Genomic DNA, 8,127 nt, shown 5'->3' on the forward strand with positions numbered 1-8,127 from the left:
TTTTGCATTTTTTTCGCAAGCTTTGTGTTTTACTGCTTTTTCTTGCTTCAAAAATTAATTATATGATTTTTCAAATTATCAATAACATTTCTCTTTTTTCATTATTCTTTCAAGAGCCAACAATTTTAACATTCATCAACTTCACTATAAAAAATATGCACTGTTCAAGCATTCATTCAGAAAACAAAAGGTATTGCCACCACATCAAAATAATTAAACTAATTTCAAGATAAAATTAAAAATTCATTTACTTCTTGTTCTTTTGCAAATAAAAATATTTTTCATTTAAGAATGGTGAAGGATTCATGGAATCATTCATAGCTTTAAGACATAGACACTAGACACTAGACACTAATGATCATGTAATAAAGACACAAACATAGACAGACATAAAGCATAGAATTTGAAAAAATAGAAAAATAAGAACAAGGAAATTAAAGAACGGGTCCACCTTAGTGATGGCGGCTAGTTCTTCCTCTTAAAGATCTTATGGAGTGCTGGAGCTCCTCTATGTCTCTTCCTTGCCTTTGTTGCTCCCCCTTCATGGCCTTTTGGTCCTCTCTGATTTCATGGAGGATAATAGAGTGCTCTTCGTGCTCCATCCTTAGTTGTCCCATGTTGGAACTCAATTCTCCTAAAGAAGTGTTGAGTTGCTCCCAGTAGTTGTGTGGAGGAAAATGCATCCCTTGAGGCATCTCAGGGATTTCTTGATGAGGAACTTCCTTATGCTCTTGTTGAGGTCCATGAGTGGGCTCTCTTGTTTGCTCCATCCTCTTCTTAGTGATGGGTTTGTCTCCTTCAATGAGGATATCTTCCTCTATAACAATTTTAGCTGAATTGCATAGGTTACAAATAAGATGAGGGAAGGATAACCTTGCCAAAGTAGAGGGCTTGTCCGCCACCTTGTAGAGTTCTAGAGGTATGATCTCATGAACTTCTAATTCCTCTCCATTCATGATACTATGGATCAAGATAGCCCGGTCTATTATAACTTCAGATCGGTTGCTAGTAGAATTGATAGAGAGTTGGATGAAATCCAACCATCCTTTAGCCACGGGCTTGAGGTCAAGCCTTCTCAATTGAACTGGCTTGCCTCTGGAGTCTCTCTTCCATTGAGCTCCTTCCACACAAATGTCCATAAGGACTTTGTCCAACTTTTGATCAAAGTTGACCTTTCTAGTGAAAGGGTGACGATCTTCTTGCATCATTGGCATGTTAAAATGCCAACCTCACATTTTTCGGAGTGAAATCCAAGTAATTCTCCCGAACCATTGTGAGCCGATTCTTTGGGTTCGGGTTCATACTTTGATCATGGTTCTTAGTGATCCATGCATTAGCATAGAACTATTGAACCATTAAGATTCTGACTTGTTGGATTGGGTTGGTGAGAGCTTCCCAACCTCTTCTTTGAATCTCATGTCAGATCACCCGATATTCACTCTTTTTGAGCATGAAGGGGACCTCGGGGATCACCTTTTTCTTGGCCACAACTTCATAGAAGTGGTCTTGATGGACCTTTGAGATGAATTTCTCCATCTCCCATGACTCGAAGGTGGAAGCAATTGCCTTCCCTTTCCTCTTTCTAGAGGTTTCTCCGGTCTTAGGTGCCATTAATGGTTATGGAAAAATAAAAAGCATACCTTTTTCCCACACCAAACTTAAAAGGTGTGCTCGTCCTCGAGTAAAAGAAGAAAGAAATGATTAGAAGAAGAAGAAATGGAGGAGATGGAGGAGTATGTTGGTTTCGGCCAAGGGGGGTTGGAGTGTGTATGATGTGTGAAATTGAAGGTGGTGATGAGGGGTATTTATAGGGTAAGAGAGAGAGGGGGAAGTCGTGTATGAGGGGTTGGGTTTGGGAGGGAAATGTTTAGAATTTGAATAGTGAGGTAGGTGGGGTTTTATGATGGATGGATGTGAGTGGTGAAGAGGTTGTGGGGAAGAGGGTAGAATTTGATAGGTGAATGGTATTTGGGGAAGAGTGTTATGGAGAGGTGTAAAGAGGAGAGAGAGAGAGTTGGGATAGGTGGGGATCCTGTAGGGTCCACAGATCCTGAGGTGTCAGGAAATTCTGCTCCCTGCACCATTTTAGCATTTAAATGCCCTCTGTATACCATTTATGGCGTTTAACGCCAACTTTGCTACCTTTTCTGGTGTTAAACACCAGGCTGATGCCCCTTTCTGGGGTTTAACGCCCCTTAGACACCATTTTCCGGCGTTAAACGCCAGGCTGATGCCCATTTCTGGTGTTTAACACCAGCCAGACACCAGACACCCTTTTCTGGCATTTAATGCCAGTCAGGCTGCCAATTCTAGCGTTTAACACCCAGAATGCTGCCAGACTGGGCGTTAAACGCCCATTCTGCTATCCTTATTGGCGTTTAAACGCCAGTAAGCCTGTTGGTGCACGAAATTGTGATCTCAGGCAACGGCGCCAGAAACTCTGTACGCACGTCTTAATAAATCATTTTTCATTCACAACTTCGATACAACTAACCAGCAAGTGCACTGGGTCGTCCAAGTAATAAACCTTACGTGAGTAAGGGTCGATCCCACGGAGATTGTTGGTATGAAGCAAGCTATGGTCACCTTGTAAATCTCAGTCAGGCGGATATCAAAGGTTATGGAGTTTTCGAAATTAATAATAAATAGACAGAAAATAAAGATAGAAATACTTATGTATATCATTGGTAAGAATTTCAGATAAGTGTATGGAGATGCGTTCGTTCCTCTGAGCTTCCGCTTTCCTGCTGTCTTCATCCAATCAATCTTACTCCTTTCCATGGCTGGCTTTATGTAAGGGCATCACCGTTGTCAATGGCTACATCTCATCCTCTTGTGAAAATGGTCCAAATGCTCTGTCACAGCACGGCTAATCATCTGAGGCTCTCGATCATGCTGGAATAGGATTCACCCTCCTTTTGCGTCTGTCACTACGCCCAGCACTCGCGAGTTTGAAGCTCGTCACAGTCATTCAATCCCTGAATCCTACTCGGAATACCATAGACAAGGTTTAGACTTTTCGGATTCTCATGAATGCTGCCATCAATCTAGCTTACACCATGAAGATTCTGATTAAGAGATCTAAGAGATACTCATTCAATCTAAGGTAGAACGGAAGTGGTTGTCAGGCACGCGTTCATAGGGAATGATGATGATTGTCACGTTCGTCACATTCATGTTGAAGTGCGAATGAATATCTTAGAAGCGGAATAAGTTGAATTGAATAGAAAACAGTAGTACTTTGCATTAATTTTTGAGAACAGCAGAGCTCCACACCTTAATCTTTGGAGTGCAGAAACTCTACCGTTGAAAAATACATAAGTGAAAGGTTCAGGCATGGCCGAGAGGCCAGCCCCCAAAACATGATCAATAGTCTCCTAAGATGAATAATAGATTAAAACTGAGACCAAAGATCAAAATACAATAGTAAAAAGTTCTATTTATACTAAACTAGTTACTAGGGTTTACAGAAGTAAGTAATTGATGCATAAATCCACTTCCGGGGCCCACTTGGTGTGTGCTTGGGCTGAGCTTGAATGTTACACGTGTAGAGGCTCTTTCTGGAGTTGAACGCCAGGTTGTAACGTATTTCTGGCGTTCAACTCTGGTTTGTGACTTGTTTCTGGCGTTTAATTCCAGACAGCAGCGTAAAACTGGCATTCAACGCCCTTTTACGTCATCTAAACTCGACCAAAGTATAAACTATTATATATTGATGGAAAGCCCTGGATGTCAAGTTTCCAACGAAATTGGAAGCGCGCCATTTTGAGTTTTGTAGCTCCAGAAAATCCACTTTGAGTGCAGGGAGGTCAGAATCCAACAGCATCAGCAGTCCTTCCTCTACCTCTGAATCTGATTTTTGCTCAAGTCCCTCAATTTAAGCCAGAAAATACCTGAAATTACAGAAAAACACACAAACTCATAGTAAAGTCCAGAAATGTGAATTTAACATAAAAACTAATGAAAACATCCCTAAAAGTAACTAGATCCTACTAAAATCATACTAAAATCAATGCCAAAAAGTGTATAAATTATCCGCTCATCACCTGTCCTCTAGGGTATGCTATTTTTTATGCTATTTTTTATTTTGCTTTAATTCTGCAGCTATTTTTATGACTTCACATGATTATCAACCTAAAGAAAACATAAAATGACAATGGAATATAAATAAATATAATTAAATAACATTGGTTGCCTCCCAATAAGCGCTTCTTTAATGTCAATAGCTTGACAGTGAGCTCTTAGAGAGCTTCACAGAGACTCAGAGCTTAATGGTGGCCTTCCAACACCAAACTTAGAAGTTGAGTGTGGGGGCTCTCTTTGACTCTGTATTGAGAGAAACTTTTCATGCTTTCTCTCCATGGTTACAGAAGAAGATCCTTTAGCCGTAAACACAAGGTAGTCCTCATTCAATTGAAGGACTAACTACTCTCCTCTGTCCACATCAATCACAGCTCTTGCTGTGGCTAGGAAGGGTCTTCCAAGGATGATGAATTCATCTTCATCCTTCCCAGTGTCTAGGATTATGAAATCACCAGGGATGTACAGGCCTTTAACCTTCACTAAGACATCCTCTACAAGTTCATAAGCCTGTTTCATTGATTTGTCTACCATCTCTAATGAGATTCTTACAGCTTGTACCTCAAAGATCCCTAGTTTCTCTATTACTGAGAGTGGCATGAGGTTTATTCCTGACCCCAGGTCACACAGAGCCTTCTCAAAGGTCATGGTGCCTATGGTACAAAGTATCAAGAACTTTCTGGGATCCGGTTTCTTCTGAGGTAATTTCTGTTGAACCAAGGCATTCAGTTCATTGATGAACAATGGAGGTTTATCCTTCCAAGTCTCATTACCAAATAACTTGGCATTCAGCTTCATGATTGCTCCTAGATACTGAGCAACTTTCTCTTGAACAATATCTTCATCTTCTTCAGAGGAAGAATACTCATCAGAGCTCATGAATGGCAGCAGTAAGTTCAGTGGAATCTCTATGGTCTCTATATGAGCCTCAGATTCCTCTGGTTCCTCAATAGTGAACTCCTTAATGGTCAGTGGATGTCCATTGAGGTCTTCCTCATTAGAAATCACTGCCTTTTCCTCCTCTATAGGTTCGGCCTCTTTGAATATTTTGATGGCCTTGCATTCTCTCTTTGGATTCTCTTCTGTATTGCATGGGAGAGTACTAGGAGGGATTTCAGTAACTCTTTTACTCAGTTGACCTACTTGTGCCTCCAAATTTCTGATGGAGGACCTTATTTCAGTCATAAAACTGAGAGTGGTCTTAGATAGATCAGAGACTATGGTTGCTAAGTCAGAGAGGCTCTACTTAGAATTCTCTGTTTGTTGCTCAGAAGATAATGGAAAAGGATTGCTATTGCCAAACCTATTTCTCCCACCATTATTATTATTGAAGCCTTGATTAGGCTTCTGCTGATCCTTCCATGAGAAATTAGGATGATTCCTCCATGAAGGATTATAAGTGTTTCCATAGGATTCTCCCATGTAATTCATTTCTTCCATTGCAGGATTCTCAGGGTCATAGGCTTCTTCTTCAGAGGAAGCTTCTTTAGTACTGCCGGATGCAGCTTGCATTCCAGTCAGATTCGGAGAAATCATATTGACTTGCTGAGTCAATATTTTATTCTGAGCCAATATTGCATTCAGAGTATCAATCTCAAAAACTCCTTTCTTTTGAGTCATCCCATTATTCACAGGATTTCTTTCAGAAGTATACATGAACTGGTTATTTGCAACCATCTCAATAAGTTCCTGGGCTTCTGCAGGCATTTTCTGTAGATGAAAAGATCTACCAGTAGAGTGGTCCAATGACATCTTGGACAATTCAGACAGACCATCATAGAATATACATAAGATGCTCCATTCTGAAAGCATGTCAGAAGGACACCTTCTGATCAATTGCTTGTATCTTTCCCAAGCTTCATAGAGGAATTCACCTTCCTTCTGTCTGAAGGTTTGGACTTTCACTCTAAGCTTTCTCATCTTTTGAGGTGGAAAGAATTTGGCCAAGAAAGCATTGACCAACTTTTCCCAAGAGATCAGGCTTTCTTTAGGTTGTGAGTCCAACCATATCCTAGCTCTGTCTCTTATAGCAAAGGGGAAAAGCATAAGTATGTAGACCTCGGGATTAACCCCATTGGTCTTAACAGTGTCACAGATTTGCAAGAATTCAGCTAAGAACTGATGAGAATCTTCCAATGGAAGTCCATGAAACTTGCAATTCTGCTGCATTAGAGAAACTAATTGAGGCTTAAGCTCATAGTTGTTTTCTCCAATTGCAGGAATTGAGATGCTTCTTCCATAGAAGTCAAAATTTGGTGCAATAAAGTCACCAAGCATCTTCCTTGCATCTCCACCATTGTTGTTATTTTTGGCTGCCATGTCTTCTTCTTTTTCAAAAATTTCTGTTAGGTCCTCTCCAGAGTTTTGTGCTTAAGCTTCTCTTAGCTTCCTCTTCAGAGTCATTTCAGGTTCAGGATCAGCTTCAACAAGAATGTTCTTATCCTTGTTCCTGCTCATATGAAAAAGAAGAGAACAGAAAAGAAGAGGAATCCTTTATGTCGCAGTATACAGATTTCTTTATATGAGTAGAAGAATAGAAGAATAGAATGAAGAAGGGAGAAGAGGAAGAATTCGAACACAGAGAGATGGAGAGGGTTCGAATTATAAGTAGAAGAGAAGTGTTAGTAAATAAATAAAATAAAATAAATAGAAAGAGATGAGAGAGTGTGTGTATTTAAAATTTTAATTAAAAGAAAAAAATATTTTTGTTTTTATTTTAAGTTAGAATTCGAAATTTAAGAAAAGAAATAAAATAAAATTAGAATTTAAAATAATTAGTTAATGAGAAAGAATTTTGAAAAAGTGGTTAGTGATTTTCGAAAATTAGAGAGAGAAAAGTAGTTAGGTGGTTTTGAAAATGATAAGAAATAGTAAACTTTTTAAAATCAAACAAAAAGTCAAGTAGTTAATTGAAAAAGATTTGAAAATAAATTTTGAAAAGATAAGAGGTTAGAAAAAGATTGTGAAATCAAAATTATAAAAAGATATGATTGAAATTTATTTTGAAAAATATTTGAAAAGGAAACTAAAAAGATTTGATTTTTGAAATTAAAGTTGAAGACTTGACTAACAAGAAAGTAAAAGATATGATTCTAGAATTTAAAGATTGAACCTTTCTTAACAGGAAACTAACAAACTTGAAATATTTTAATCAAAACATTAATTGTTAGCAATAATTTCAAAAATTATGAATTAAAAATAAGAAAAAAATTTTGAAAATTTATTTAAGAAATTCAAAAATATTAAGAAGAAAAATGAAAAAGATTTTATTTTTGAAAAAGATTTGAAAAGATAAAGTTTTTAAATTGAAATTTTGACTTGACTAACAAGAAACAACTAAATTTTAAAATTTTTTTACCAAATCAACTCAAAATTTCAAAAATTATGAGCAAAATAAGGGAAAGATATTATTTTATTTATTTTTGAATTAATGAAGGAAGAGAGAAAAAACCAAAAAGACACATGACATAAGAAATTAAGATCAAAACAAATAATGCATGCAAGAACACTTTGAATGTCAAGATGAACACCAAGAACACTTTGAAGATCATGATGAACATCAAGAACAAATTTTGGAAAATTTTTTAAGAAAAGAAACACATGAAAGACACTAAAATTAGAAATTTTTAATGTTTAGACACTATGAATTTGAAAATGCATATGGAAAACAACAAAAAACACAAAACAAGAAAAGTTAAAGATCAAACAAGGAAAGTCATCAAGAACAAGTTGAAGATCATGAAGAACACAATGCATATATTTTCGAAAATCTAAGAAAAATTAAAACATGCAATTGACACCAAACTTCAAATTTGACACAAGACTCAAACAAGAACCATAAATTTTTTTTTTGGTTTTTTTGACTTTATTAAATTTTTTAGTATTTTTTTTTCAAAATTATTTTGGAAAAAGAGAAATAAGAAATTCAAAATTTTTAATAAGAATTCTAGGATTCGTGCAATGTTAGTCTAAAGCTTCGATCCAAAAGAATTAGACATGGCCAAATGGCCAGCCAAGCTTCAGCATAACAAATATAGACATGTCCTT

At 37.1% G+C, this 8,127-nt stretch overlaps 1 non-coding gene across 1 annotated transcript; it reads left to right on the plus strand.

Annotated features, from left to right (window-relative positions):
• The first annotated feature begins 5,886 nt into the window (after window positions 1–5,886).
• LOC148564825 (small nucleolar RNA R71) lies at window positions 5,887–5,994 on the plus strand. The gene has a single exon (XR_015884987.1). It is a non-coding gene; the product is annotated as a small nucleolar RNA R71 (small nucleolar RNA).
• Window positions 5,995–8,127: the final 2,133 nt, after the last annotated feature.

The sequence above is a fragment of the Arachis ipaensis genome, chromosome B5 (genome assembly GCF_059453495.1).
Source record: "Arachis ipaensis isolate K30076 ecotype BB chromosome B5, ASM5945349v1, whole genome shotgun sequence".
NCBI classification, from domain to species: Eukaryota; Viridiplantae; Streptophyta; class Magnoliopsida; order Fabales; family Fabaceae; genus Arachis; species Arachis ipaensis.